The sequence below is a fragment of the Ursus maritimus genome, unplaced genomic scaffold (genome assembly GCF_017311325.1).
Source record: "Ursus maritimus isolate PB19 unplaced genomic scaffold, ASM1731132v1 scaffold_35, whole genome shotgun sequence".
NCBI lineage: Eukaryota > Metazoa > Chordata > Mammalia > Carnivora > Ursidae > Ursus > Ursus maritimus.
Window position 1 is genome coordinate 19839113 of NW_024426119.1, and position 14711 is coordinate 19853823.

The 14711-nt window shown below is 38.6% G+C and overlaps 1 protein-coding gene across 2 annotated transcripts in view; it reads right to left on the reverse strand.

Moving 5' to 3' along the window:
- Positions 1 to 14711, reverse strand: part of UNC13C (unc-13 homolog C) — a 538361-nt gene that overhangs the window by 446046 nt on the left and 77604 nt on the right. The window lies entirely within an intron of this gene.

Genomic DNA, 14711 nt, shown 5'->3' on the forward strand with positions numbered 1-14711 from the left:
CTCAGGGCGTGATCCCAGCGTTGCGGGATCGAGCCCCACATCAGGCTCCTTCGCTTTGAACCTGCTTCTTCCTCTCCCACTCCCCCTGCTTGTGTTCCCTCTCTCGCTGGCTGTCTCTATCTCTGTCAAATAAATAAATAAAATCTTTTAAAAAAAAATTAAAAAAAGAAAAGAAAAGAAAAAAAAAACAAAAAAACAACAGGAAACTTCAAGTTACCTCTGGATCTCTTAGCTAGAGAAACAAACTGACAATTATTGCATAAAAAATATATATTCTCTGAATATGTAAATTTTAATGATAAATTAGGCCAATTTTGTTGAATTATAAATCCTCCAACCAAGATTTTTACTTCCTTAATAGGTTTAAATCCTTTATAAGCAGAGACATCTTTTTTTTTTTTTTTAAGATTTTTATTTATTTATTTGACATAGAGACAGCCAGTGAGAGAGGGAACACAAGCAGGGGGAGTCGGAGAGGAAGAAGCAGGCTCCCAGTGGAGGAACCTGATGTGGGACTCGATCCCAGAACGCTGGGACCATGCCCTGAGCCGAAGGCAGACGCTTAACGACTGTACTACCCAGGCGCCCCCAGAGACAACATCTTACATGTTTCTCAGGTAGTTGGTATTTCCAGCACTCTTCATTCATTTGTGTGGATTTCTATTTCTCTCTGATATGATTTTGCTGCTTCCTTAAAGACTTCAACATTTCTTGGATTGGCGTCTGCTAATGTCTTTTACGCTCTAGCTGCTTTTAAGTTTTTTTTTTTTTTTTTGCATAAGTATAAAAAACAATCAAAGTTATATGTTACCATAAAAGACCCCAAATAAGGAACACAATCCTGAGAAAGAAGACTTCAAGCTATTATTATAAAGCTGGGGTAATCAAAATAGTATGGTACTAGCTTTAAAACAGACAAATAGACTAACAGAACAGAATCAAAAGCCCAGAAATAAACCCATGCACATATGGTTAATATTGGTTGACCACATATGAGAAGAAAGCCAAGATTACTTAATGGAGAAAAGATAGTCTCTTCATAAATAATGTTGGGAAAATGGGATATTCACATCTAAAACAATGAAACTATACCCTTATCTTATACCACCCACAAAAATTAACTCAAAATGGATTAAAGACTTAAATGTGAGACCAGAAATCATAAAACTTCTAGAAGAAAACTGAAGAAAAATGCTCCAAAACGTGGTCTTGGAAAGGCTTTTTTTGGATAGGACACCCAAAGCACAAGCAACAAAATATAATAAAGTGCATCACATCAAACCAAAAAGCTTTTGCGCAGCAAAAGAAACTATCAACAAAATGAAAAGACAATCTAAGGAATGTGAAAAAATATTTGCAATTTATCTGATAAGGGATTGATATCCAAAATACATAAAGAACTCATACAACTCAATAGCAAAAACCAATCCAATTTTAAAATGGTCAAATAGAATCAAGATGGTGGAGTGGGAGGATCCTGAGCTCACAGGGACATGCCAAAACCTACAATTACATATAAAACTATCTCTGATAACTATAGAGGAACAGATTAAAACCAATTAAGGATATAAAGAAAAAGAACAATGAGATTCTAGAAGGGGCAGAGACAGTTTTGCCAACACCCACACCACTGGTGTGACAATACACAAGCAGGAGGGCTGAGAAAGAGGAGTCCCAAGCTCCAAACTGGTCTTCAAGATCCTAGGGACAGGCACTGGGAAGACGAACACCTATAAAAATCTGCCTCGAGAACCAGTGGGGTTTTTGTTCAGGAGAGCTAGAGGGCAATAGGAAATGGAGACTCCACTCTTATGAAGTGTGCATACAATCCCACTTGCTCTGAGTCCCAGTGCACAGGCAGCATTTTGAAAAGTACCCTGGCTACATCTGAAGGAGATCCATTGACTAATTTTAGGGCATGTGCCAGAGGAATAGGGATCTGTTGGAATAGTCTTCAGGGACAGAAGCACTGGCAGGCACCTTCTCCCATGCCACTTCCCTTTCACCAAGCTGGCCCAGCACTGGTGAGCACCATTTCTGACACTCTCCATCTACTGGGCTAGCACCACTTACCTAGCCCCAGAGCCCCTCCCAAGCAGCTCCCCGACCCAGTGCTCTTGGCAGGCACCATCAACCAGCACCAGGGACCCTCCTAACTGGCTCCCCACCCTAGTGCTCCTGGTCGATAGCCTCGATTTCCAGCAGAGCCCATCCCAAGCACCATCATCCTGGAGGCCAGCACCACACTCTACAACACCTATAGTAGTCACAGCCAGAGCTCACGGCAATCCATGCAGCATGCCTAAAAGAGTTGCAGCCAGGTCTCTCAGCTAGATGGGCCAGGGGTCAGTTCTTCTCACCAGCCTGGCCATAGCAGGTGTGGCCAGACCTTGCAGATAGCCATGCCAGGAAACAGCTCTGCACACCAGATTTCACACCACTCAAGAACCAGCCATAACAGGAGACCGTACACAGGCCACACAGGGGATAATCCTGGGGTACCTGGTTCAGGTAACTAGGTGATTTGTGCTATTGGGCCCCAAAGGACACCTTCTGGATAAAGCCAGTCCTTCAAGACTGGGAGATCTAATTGATCTACTTAAATCACAGAAACACAATTAGGCAAAATGAAGAATATGCCCAAATAAAAGAATAAGACAAAAATCTCAGGAAAAGAACTAAATAAAATGGAAATGAGCAATACGAGATAAACAGTTCAAAGTAATGGTCATAAAGATGCTCAATGGACTCAAGAATGTATGAACATATGAGAACTTCAACAAAGATAGAAAATATTAAAAAGAACCAATAAGGGCTATAAAATACAATAACTGAAAAATACCCTAGAGGGAATCAATAGCAGATCAGATTGGCAATCTACAAAACAATGTAGAAGATAATCACTAAGAACAGCTAAAAACTTTTATAAGGATATTTTAAGGGAACTCTAGATAACATCAAATATAGTAGCATTAACATTATTGAGGTTTCAAAAAGGGAAGATAGAGAGAAATGGGTCAAAAACCTATCTGAAAAAATAGCTGACAAATTCCCTAACCTGATGAAGGAATGAGATACCCAAGCCTAGAAAGCACAGAGTCCAAAATAAGATGACTCCAAAGGGACCTGCAGCGAGACACATTATAATCAATGTGCCAATAAAGAAAAAGTATTAAAAGCAACCAGAAAAAAAAAAAAAAACTAGTTAAAATACACAAGGGAACTCCCACAAGATTATCAGCTGATATTTTAGCAGAACCTTCACAGGCCAGAAGAGAGTGGCATGATATATTACAAGTGCAAAGTGCTGGGGCACCTGGGTGGCTCAGTCAGTTAAGTGTCTGACTTCAGACCAGGTCATGATCTCAGGGTCCTGGGACTGAGCCCCACAACAGGCTCCCTACTCAGTGGGGAGTCTGCTTTCCCTCTGTCCCTCCCCCTGCTCACTCTCCTGCTCTCTCAAATAATAATTTTTTTTTTTTTAAGTGCAAAGTGCTAGAGAGCAAGAATACAAGCACAAGAAAGAAAACTTCCAGCCAAAAGTACTAAATCTGGCAAGGTTATCACTCAGAATTAAAGAAGGGATGAAAGGTTTTCTCAAACAAAAGCTACAAGTTCATCAACACCAAATCTGCCTTAATTAATGTTAAATGTACTCCTTTAAATGGGAAAGAAAAGGCCATAATTAGATATTAGAAAATTATGAAAAAAAGAATCTCACTAGTAAAGATAAACATATAGTAAATGTAGTTAACCAATCACCTACATAGCTACTATGTAGGTTAGAAGACAAATGTAGTTAAAGTCATTTAGACATACAGTAATTACTTAAGGAATACACAAAATAACACCTAAAATATGACATCAAAAATATAAAGCTTGGTTGGGGAGTAAAAATGTAGTGCTTTTAGAATGCACTTGGACTTAAGCAACCATCAACTTAAAATAGACTGCTATATATAGGACAGTATATATAAACCTCATGATGACCACAAACCAAATACTGGAAATAGATACACAAAAAATAAAGAGAAAGGAATACAGATATAACACTAAGTCACCAAATTATAAGGGAAGAGAGCAAGAAACAAACAGAACTACAAAAACAATCAGAACACAACAAAATGGCAGGAAGTACATATCTATTAATAACTACTTAAAATGGAAATGGACTAAATGCTCCCATCAAGAAACACAGGGTGGCTGAATTTTAAGAAGACCCATTTATATGCTTCTTACAAGAGATTCACTTCAGCTCTAAAGACACATACAGAAAGAAAATAGAAAAAGACATGGAAACCAAAAGAAAGCTGAGGCAGTTGTACCCATGACAGAACAGACTTTAAAATAAAGACTAACAAGAAACAAAGAAGGGCATTACTTAATTATAAATCAATTCAAGAAGATCTAACACTTATAATTATGTACACAAGATAGGGGCATCTAAATACATAAAGAAAATATTGACATAAAGGGAAATGGACAGTATAAAATAGTAGGGGACTTTAACACTCCACTTCCACCAATGGTAATTCACCCAGGCAGAAAATCAGTAAGAAAACAGTGGCCTTAAATGACACAGTAGACTAGAGGACTAAATATATATATAACATTCCATTGGAAAACAGAATACATTATTTCAAATGCACTTGGGGCATTCTCCATGACAGATCACATGTTAGGTCACAAAAGAGTTCTCAATAAATTGGAGAAGACTAAAATCATATCAAGCATCTTTTCTGACTACGATGATATGAAACTAGGAGTCTATTACGAGAAAAAAAAAAAACTAGTAAACAAACAAACAAACAAAAAAACCATGAAGGATAAACAACATACTACTAAATAACTAGTAAGTCAAAGAAATCAAACATGAAATCAAAAATACTTTAAGACAAATGAAAACAAAAACATAACAGTCCAAAATCTGTGGAACACAGCAAAAACAGTTCTAAGAGAGTTTATAGTGTTATACAGGACTACCTCAAGAAACAACAAAAATCTCAATCTATCATTACACCTAAAAGAACTACAAAAAGAACAAAATCCAAAGTTACAAGAAAATAAAGACTAGAGCAGAAATGAGTGGCTAAAAAAAAAAAAAAAATTAAAAAGATCTATGAAACTAAAAGCTGTTTTTCTGAAACAGACAAAACTGACAAACTTTTAGCCAGACTCATCAAAATAAGAGAGGGCCCAAATAAATAAAATAAATGAAAAAAAAAAAAAAGTTAAAACTGATACCACAGAAATACAAAGGGTAGTAAGATATTACTACAAACAATTATATGTCAACCAATGGGACAACTTAGAAGTGAATAAATTCGTAGAAACATACAATCTTCCAAGACTGAATCAAGAATAGAAAATCTGAACAGAATGATTAGTAATGAAATAGAATCAGTAATCCCCAAACTCTCAGAAGTCCAGGACCAGATGGATTCATAGATAAATATTAAACATTGAAAAAGTTAATACATATACCTCTTAAACTATTTCAAAAAGATCAAGAGGAAGTAACACTTCCAAACTCATTCTATGAGATCAGCATTACCCTGATACCAAAACCAGACAAAGACAACACAAAGAAAGAAAGAAAAAGAAAAACAAAATAAAAGTACAGGCCAATATCCCTGATGAACACAGATGTAAAAATCCTCAACAAGATATTAACAAACCAAATTGAAAAATGCATTAAAAAGATCTTACATCGACAGATGACTGGATTAAGAAGTGGTCCATATAGACAATGGAATATTACTCAGCTATCAGAAAGAACAAGTTCTCAACATTTGCTACAACATGGACGGCACTGGAGGAGATAATGCTAAGTGAAATAAGTCAAGCAGAGAAAGACAACTATCATATGATTTCTCTCATCTATGGAACATAAGAACTAGGATGATCGGTAGGGGAAGAAAGGGATAAAGAAAGGGGGGGTAATCAGAAGGGGGAATGAAACATGAGAGACTATGGACTATGAGAAACAAACTGAGGACCTCAGAGGGGACGGGGGTGGGGGAATGGGACAGACCCGTGATGGGTAGTAAGGAGGGCACGTATTGCATGGTGCACTGGGTGTTATACACAACTAATGAATCATCGAGCCTTATATCGGAAACGGGGGATTACTGTATGGTGACTAACATAATAAAAAATCATTAAAAAAAAAAAAAAAGATCTTACATCACAATCAAGTGGAATTTACTCCAGGGATGCAAGGATATTTCACTGCTAGTCAAACAATAGGATATATCACATTAACAAAGAAGAAAATTAAAATCACCAATCATGTCAACAGATGCAAAAAAAGAACTTGATTAAATTTAACATCCATTTATGATAAAACCTCTCAACAAAATGGCATAGAGGGAACACACTTCAACACAATAAGGACCATATATGACAAACCTATTGCTAATATCATAACCAACATAAAAAGCTGAAAGCTTTTTCTCTAAGACCAGTAACAAGACAAGGATGTCCACTCTTACCACTGTTATTCAACATAGTAATGGAAGTTCTAGTCACAGCAATCAGACAAGAAAAAGAAAAGGCATCCAAATGGGGGGGGGAGTAAAAGTGTCATTATTTACAGATGGCATGATACTAGATATAGAAAACCCTAAAGATTCCATTAAAAAAATGTTAGAATAAATGACCTCAGTGAAATTGCAGGATACAAAATTAATACATAGAGATCTGTTACATTTCCATTAATAATGAAGTGGAAGAGAAATTAAGAGAAAAATCTTATTTAAAATTGCAAAAAAATACCTAGAAATAAATTTAACTAAGGAAGTGAAACACCTGTGGTCTGAAACATTGATGAAAGACATTGAAAACAACACAAATAGGATATACCATGCTTGCAGATAGAGACTATCATTAAAATATCCATACTATCCAAAGCAATCTATAGATTCACACATTCCCTATCAAAATACCAATGGCATTTTTCATAGAACTAGAATAATCCTAAGATTTGTGTAAAACCATAACAAGCCCTGAAGGGCAAAGCAATCTTGAGACCAAAGAATAAAGCTGAAGGTGTCACGCTCCCTGATTTCAAACTCTAATACAAAATATGGTAATCAAAACAGTATGATAGACACACAGATCAATAGAACAAAATAGAAAGCCCAGAAAGAAACCTATGTGTATACGGTCAATCTTTGACAAAGAAAGAACATACAGTGATATAAAGAACTCACACAACATAATAGCAAATCCCCCACCAACTACCTAATTAAAATTGGGCAGAAGACCTGAATAGTCATTTCTTTAAAGAGCAACAGATGGCCACAGACACATGAAAAGATACTCAACATCACTAATCACCAGGCAAATGCAAGTCAAAACCACAGTGAGGTATGACCTCACACCTGTCACAATGGCTGTTATCAAAAAAACAGTAAATAACTAGTATTGGTGAGAGAAAAGGAAGTGTTGTGGAGGAAAGGGAACCCTCATGCACTGTTGGTGGGACTGAAAAATGGCGCAGCCACTGTGGAAAACAGTATGGAGGTTCCTCAAAAAATTAAAAGTACAACTACTATATGACCCAGAAAAAATGTATTGTATACATACACATGGAATATTACTCAACCATAAAAAATGAACTCCTGCCATTAACAACACTGCATTAGGCTAAGTAAAAGAAGCCAGATGAAGACAAAGGTCTTATGATTTGACTTGTATGCGGAATCTACAAAACAGAAATGGACTCATAAATACAAAGAATAATCTGATGGTTGCCAAGGGGGAGGGTGGTGGAGGTACTGGCAAAATAGGAAAAAGGAATTACAAGGTACAAACTTCCAGTTATAAAATAAGACATGGGGTACAAGATGCAGGATAGGGAATTTAGTTAATATGTAACAACTTTGTATGTTGACAGATGGGTGTTATGTTTACCCCAGTTGATCACTTCATAATGTGAATAAATGCTGAATCTCTATGCTGTACACCTGAAATACAGTATTGTACGTCAACTACACTTCAAAAAAAATAAAGAGCAAAGGATCTGAAGACATTTTTCCAAAGATACACAAATGGCTAACAAATACATGAAGAGGTGTTCAACATTGCTAATCATCAGGGAAATGCAAATCAAAACCATAACGAAGTATCACCTCACAACTGTTAGAATGGTTATCAAAAAGATACGAGATAGCCAACACTGCTGAGGACATGGAGGAAGAAGAAACCTTATGCACTGTGCGTAGGAATGTAAATTGGCGCAGCCATTATGGAAAACATACCGAGGTTACTCAAAAAATAAAAATAGTACCATAGGACCTTGCAATTCCACTTCTGGGAATATATACAAAGGAAATGGAAACGCTAGGCTGAAAGGTATCTGCACCCCCATGTTCACAGCAGCAATACAGCCAACAGCCAAGACACAGAAACAACCTGACTGGCTGCAGAAAGATGAATAAAGCTGAAGCTTTTATATACATACAATAGAAGAGTATTTAGCCATTAAAAAGGAAATTCTGTCATTTGTGATAACATAAATGGACCTTGTGCTAAGTCGAATAAGTCAGAGAAAGACAAATACTCTATGATGTCACTCATGTGTGGAACCTAAAAACAACTCCAAACTCAGAGAAAGAGATCAGATTTGTGGTTACCAGAAGGGAAATGGGATGAAGGTGGTCGAAAGGTACAAACTTCCAGTTTTAAAGAGCATACGGGTGTAATGTGTAATATGATGACTACAGTTACCACCACTGTATGGTATAAATGAAAGTCTGTAACAGGACATCCTGAATTCTGTTTTTGTACATTATGAAATATAGGGTGTTAACTAATTAGGGTAATCATTTCACACTATATAAAAGCCAAGTTAGTATGCTATACTACTTATGTAGTGTGGTATGTCAATTATCTCTCAAAATTTTTTGAAATTAAAAATTCAAATATATTAACTTAGGGAAAATGAAATCTTTGTAATTTTGATTTATCCTATGCAAGAACGGGAGGTGTCTTTTTATTCAAAATGCTTTTCGGTTCAAAAATGTTTTTGTGTCTGCCAGAAGTATCAAGCTACATTCTAAAATTTATTTTCAATTATCTTAAGGACTGTGTGAGTTTTTAGTAATATAGCATGCAAAACAGATAATACACACCATATTCTATGCAGAAAAAAGACCCGTATTTTCAATGCTAATGACTCCTAGTTTAAAAACAAAAACAAAAACCCTGTAGCCTGATTGACCAATGCCTTTAATGAAATTTTATCAATGTCAGCTGTAGAGGGAGGCTTTGGGCAGCCAGAAAATGCCAGAAACACAGAATTCTCTCTTTCTTGGATCTTCCTCTCAGGGCTCTGCAGGGAGCCAGATCTTTCCCACCTAAACTATAAAATTTCTTGAAAGAGAAACAGCTTCTCTCTTCTTGAAGAGGGCGAGTGGGAGGCTGATATAAGCAGTGGAGTCAATGATCTGAGATAAAAATCTTTCAGGATAGAGTGGAGGAGGAAAAAAAGAGTTAAGTTTTATAGCCGTTGTAATGGAATAACCAGACACTGGATATACTGAAAAAAATTTACACGTAGACACCCATCCCTTTTGTTCCCACACACATACACAGAGCACAGGATGATGCAAGAAAAACTGATCAAGACACAGAACAAGGTCTGAGGGACAGAAGACAGCACAGCTGCCCTCTCTAGCAGATTTATTTTTTTTATTATGTTATGTTAGTCACCATACTGGACATCATTAGCTTTTGATGTAGTGTTCCATGATTCATTGTCTGCATATAACAGCCAGCACTCCATGCAATACGTGCCCTCCTTAATACCCTTCAGCTGGCTAGCCCATCCCCCCACTCCCCTCCCCTCTAAAACCCTGTTTGTTTCCCGGAGTCCATAGTCTCTCGTGGTTCATTTCCCCCTCTGTTTACCCCCCTTTTGTTTTTCTCTTCCTTCCCCTAAGGAATAGCAGAGAGATCGTTATGTTCCGCAAATGAGTGAAACCAGATCTTTAGCAAGCCCCCTGTGTGAGAGGTGATAGTCTAAGCCAAAAGCACCTGCATACATTTCTAATTAACTGTAATGCCTATTTAGGAAATTTTGTCCATTGCTGATACTTATTTTGAAAATACCGTTTACTGCAAGTACCAGATTGAGAACCGAAAATGGTTATATGAAAAAAAAAAAAATGCAAATCTGGTTAGTTCCTACAGCCCATTGGCCCCCAGTTCAGAGACGGACAGACTGCAGCTAGTCCATCTACACCCATTCTACTGGCTCTCTGATGGATACTCCTGATGGGCCGGGGAGGGCCTCCAAACCCCACCTGTAGGTCAGGCATAGTGAGATTCAAGGGAGCTCTGCAGTCTAGATACAAAGTTATGAAATCGTGTAGATCTTGGGTCAGGGGACCATCCAAAGAGGCTGACCTCACTTCTAGATCCAAGTCGGCTCCTTACTTACTCTGTGACCAAAGACAAACCCAAGCTGTGTCTTGTTTTACCTTTTTGATCCGTCAAATGAAAATGACCCCTGTGCTACCTACTCTACTAACATTGTAGAAAGTGAGACTATTAACATGAAAATACATTAAAGAGAATTAAAAGCAGTATCAAGATAGGGGACTCAAGAGTGGGTTGGTGCACTCTGTTTCCAGCACTTGCTAGTGTCCTAATTAGGAAGAGGGAACAATTAGATAGCTTTCAAACGTATTTGTCATGCATCAAAAATACTTTCAGGGGCTGAGTCACTGTGCTGACCACGGCTGTATGTTAGACCATTTTAAAAGGGCTGAAAAAAAATCTGTGTTCCACCAGTTGAAGAGATCTCCAAGTCCCCATAACCTGGCAAACAGACTTTGGAATGAGGCCATCCCACAGTACTGGCAGGGGAGGCCGAGAAGATGAAGAGTTTGAGTCAAGGAAAAAGCGTCATTCTGGAGAAGATTCTGTAGACTCAGAAAAATAGTGTGTCATAATTAACTACAGAACCAATATAATTAAAGACATCATGTTTAGGTCTGTCCCTTTTGGGACGTATTTGCTTTGAGTTCATGCCCATATTATCTTCTGAGGAACTCAATACTTGGAAGTATTTTGTGGCGCAGAAATTTGTGAAATATGTCTACACAGAAGTCTCCGGTGAAATCTCAGGCAGGTGAAATAGCTGAGTGGTTCACACTGCAGCTCACACCACCACCACCACTGCTCACACCAGGAGCTCTGCCCCGGCCATTTCTCTGGTCTGAGATTGCTTCCAGGCAAACTGCCCCAGAGAAATGGGTAAGACTGGGGATATGGGCCTTTTAGGACCACAGTGTTTCATTTTAGGGTGCTTTTCCAAACTAGGGGAGGTGTCCCTTTGCCCTACCTCTATCAGTGTTGGAACAAGTCTTATTTCAGTCCCTCACACGCTACTATGAAGTCACTTGGGGTCAGCAATCTTTTGTCCTTTGTGTTATAATTTCAACCTTCTAAGTACGGACGTAGAAGGGCTTATTCGCTACGAAGATCAGATCGCTTCAGTCATCAGCAAACGGGTGTGGGGGGCACGTCTGCCTGCCCTGGAGCCTCGGCAGTCCCGCCGCGAGCCCAGCCCCCAGAGGGAACTAAATCGGGTCCTTTAGGTACTTGCGGGTCATCCGGGGTACACGCGCAGAGAGGAGGGGCTTTCACGGCTCCCTCCAGAGCTTGCGCCTTACCTGCTCCCCGTCCGGAGCGGCCAGGGCTTCGTCCAGTAGCTCCTGCGACAACGCAGGCTCCTGTCCCGTCCGCGCTGGGCAGCCTGCCCGCACCTCCTCTGTGCTCTCCTAGGCTCTTCGCTCACCCCACCGCCACTTCTCTCCCCCAAGACCCCCCAGGGTCGCGGAGCCCGTTCTCACCTCTCTCCTCAGGCCCGGGCCTGCTTTAGTTTCTCCACCCACTCACGCTTCCGCGTGGATTTCTAGAGCTTTCCTCATCAGCTTAGTTATCCACAGCTGCCGGGGCTGGAGGGCCACGGCTCTGCCTGCCGGCACCTGGATGCTGACGTGCGCAGACCGGGCAGGGGGAGGCACGGGCAGGGGCTCAGGCGGGAACCGGCAAACTGAGATCCGGCCCGGCCCAGGGAAGCTCGGGCGCGGGAGCCCCGGTCATCAACAGGCCTCAGGCCGCAGGTGTGTGCGCACCGTGCGTGGGGAGGGGGTGGGGCGCGCGTCAGCGCCCGGGGGAGAAAGCTGTTGGCGATATTTGCAGGTCCTGGAACACCCAACAAAGAAGGAAGAAAGATCTAAAAGCTGGGTTTGGGCTAGAAAAACACTACCAGTTATATTGTTTATAGTCTTCCCCCAATCACAACGTACTCTATGAAATACAAAGTATAATAAAATTAACCTATAAAAATTTCTCATTTGTGTGGAGCAATTTGCTTATAATGTGCCTTCATGTAGCTTTCATGTTTCTTGTGCTTTGCCAAAAATGGAACATTTGTGGCAGATTTTTAAATTTTTAAATCTTTTTGCTTCTTTGTGGAAGAGATTATGAAAATGTGTCCGTGTCCTTTCTTGAATTTCTTTTGATGGCTCTTTGTCCATCAGAATTTTCCTCCAGCTTAACCCTGATGAGGTCCAGGATCACTTTTCCTTTGTTCTATGCCATTAGAATCCCAGAGTTGAAAGTGTTTTATTAATGATTTGCTAATCTTTAGGTGTCCTGATAAGATTATAGTTTGACAACCATACCTCTGACAGCAATAATTGAGATAAACAAACATCTATTTTCCGTTATCCCATTTATCCTATGTGTACTTACTAAATGATGACTCTGTGAAAGGTCCCATGAAAAAATTCAGGTGTTAGGGCTCAATTTATCAAAAAGCAAAAAATGAGTTATTGTCTATTGGCACATATCTCAATGCGATTGTTCTCAAGCAGGTAAGAAGATTTAGAAGTTCCTCCCCTATGCCAATGCCTTTGAAAGCTCGGTCTTATCAAACGGTAAAAATAGCAGCTACTAATTATTAAGCAGTTACTCTCTAGCAGACAGTGCAGTACAAAGTTGAATCTACTTTTTAAAATGTCTTTAATTTTTATAAAGACTTTAAAGGAATTGTCTCAGTATCGTTAATAAGAAACCTGACTTCTCCTGAGATCACATAACCAGTAAAGAGTGAAGTCGGGATTCTAAAAAAGAAATGTCTTATTCCAAAGCCTTTCTTATTTCACTTAAAATTTTTACATAATGTGAAAGAAATCATCCTTTAGCCCTTAAAAATTAATTGAGCCACTACTGTCGTTACCTCAACAAGTAGTTAAATCACCTACAAATAATGTTTCTTCTTGCTTCTCAGCAAAGATTTGGGTACAATATTCTGAATTTAGTTCTTCTAAAGAGGAAGGAATTAATGTTTTAGTATACATCTATGACACAGAAGACAGCATTTCACATTGACTCTCTCATTTATTTTTACCCAGACCTTGTAAGCTGCATATTATTATCTTCATTTACAGATTGGAAGCACAAGGTCAAATAAGTGATTCCCCATCAACCCGTAAGTTGCAAAGTCTGTGTCAAGAAGATGCAAGTAATTATAAAGTCAGTGTTCTTTCAACAGCATCCCACTGTGTGTTACTACAGCAAAGAAAGAGTCTCAATGATGATAAGAGGATAATCGTTCTTAGGATGTAACTTAACCTTCTGACATTTACCCACTGAAGTATAATTATGTCTTTGGCTTTTTAGTTAATTCTGAAGTGCTGACGGGAGTGGTCATTTTTGGTTACCTAAATTCTGAAACCCACATCCTGCTCCTTAAGGCAAATAACAGTGGCCCTATCACTTACTGGATACATTAATCCCCCCCCCCACACACACACACAAACACACAAACACAAATCTAAATCCAAATCAGTGGCCCTATCACTTACTGGATACATTAATCCCCCCCACACACACACACACAAACACACAAACACAAATCTAAATCCAAAATGGATCTCCTCAAGGAGACCAAAATCATATTGTTATAAATCAGAGAAAAATAAAGAGAATGAAGAGTTTTATTATACAAAAAGGACAATATAGAATAATGGAAATAATATGACCATCAAAATATCCATAGTGTTTTTCATTGAATTTGAGCAGATTCTTACACTTCTACAAAAGAGAAAAGGGCTAAAAGTCTCCAACAAAAAACAAAGCTATAATAAATATTGCTTCACGTAATAGTTAAGATAAAGTAATTAAGATTATAGATTTGATTTAAACACAAATACCCCGCTGGAACAGAAGAGAGAGCCTCCAGTAGACCCTGCATAAACACATATGGTACAAGACAGAGGTAGCATCACAAATCAGTGGGGAAAGAATTGAATAAGTTATGTTGAGATAACGATATACATATATGAAAAAAAGAAAATTGGATTTCTGTTTCATGTTATTCCTTTAAAAGTTTAGAAAAATTAGAGAATTATAAAAATTAAAATTCTCAAACTTTTAGGAGAAAATTTAAGAGATTATATGGCCTTAAGGTAGGGAGAGATTTCTTCAATAACCCCCCCCCCAAATACATCTCATAAAGGAAGAAAATGTTAAATAATACTACAGTAAATACAAAACTTATCAAAAGTCACCCAAAAAGAGTGGAAGAAAATGTCACAGATTGAGAGAAGATATAATTAGTCATTAAAATGATGAAGGATTATAATCCAAGGTATATGAAGAATTTCTACAACTCATAGATAAAAGGACAA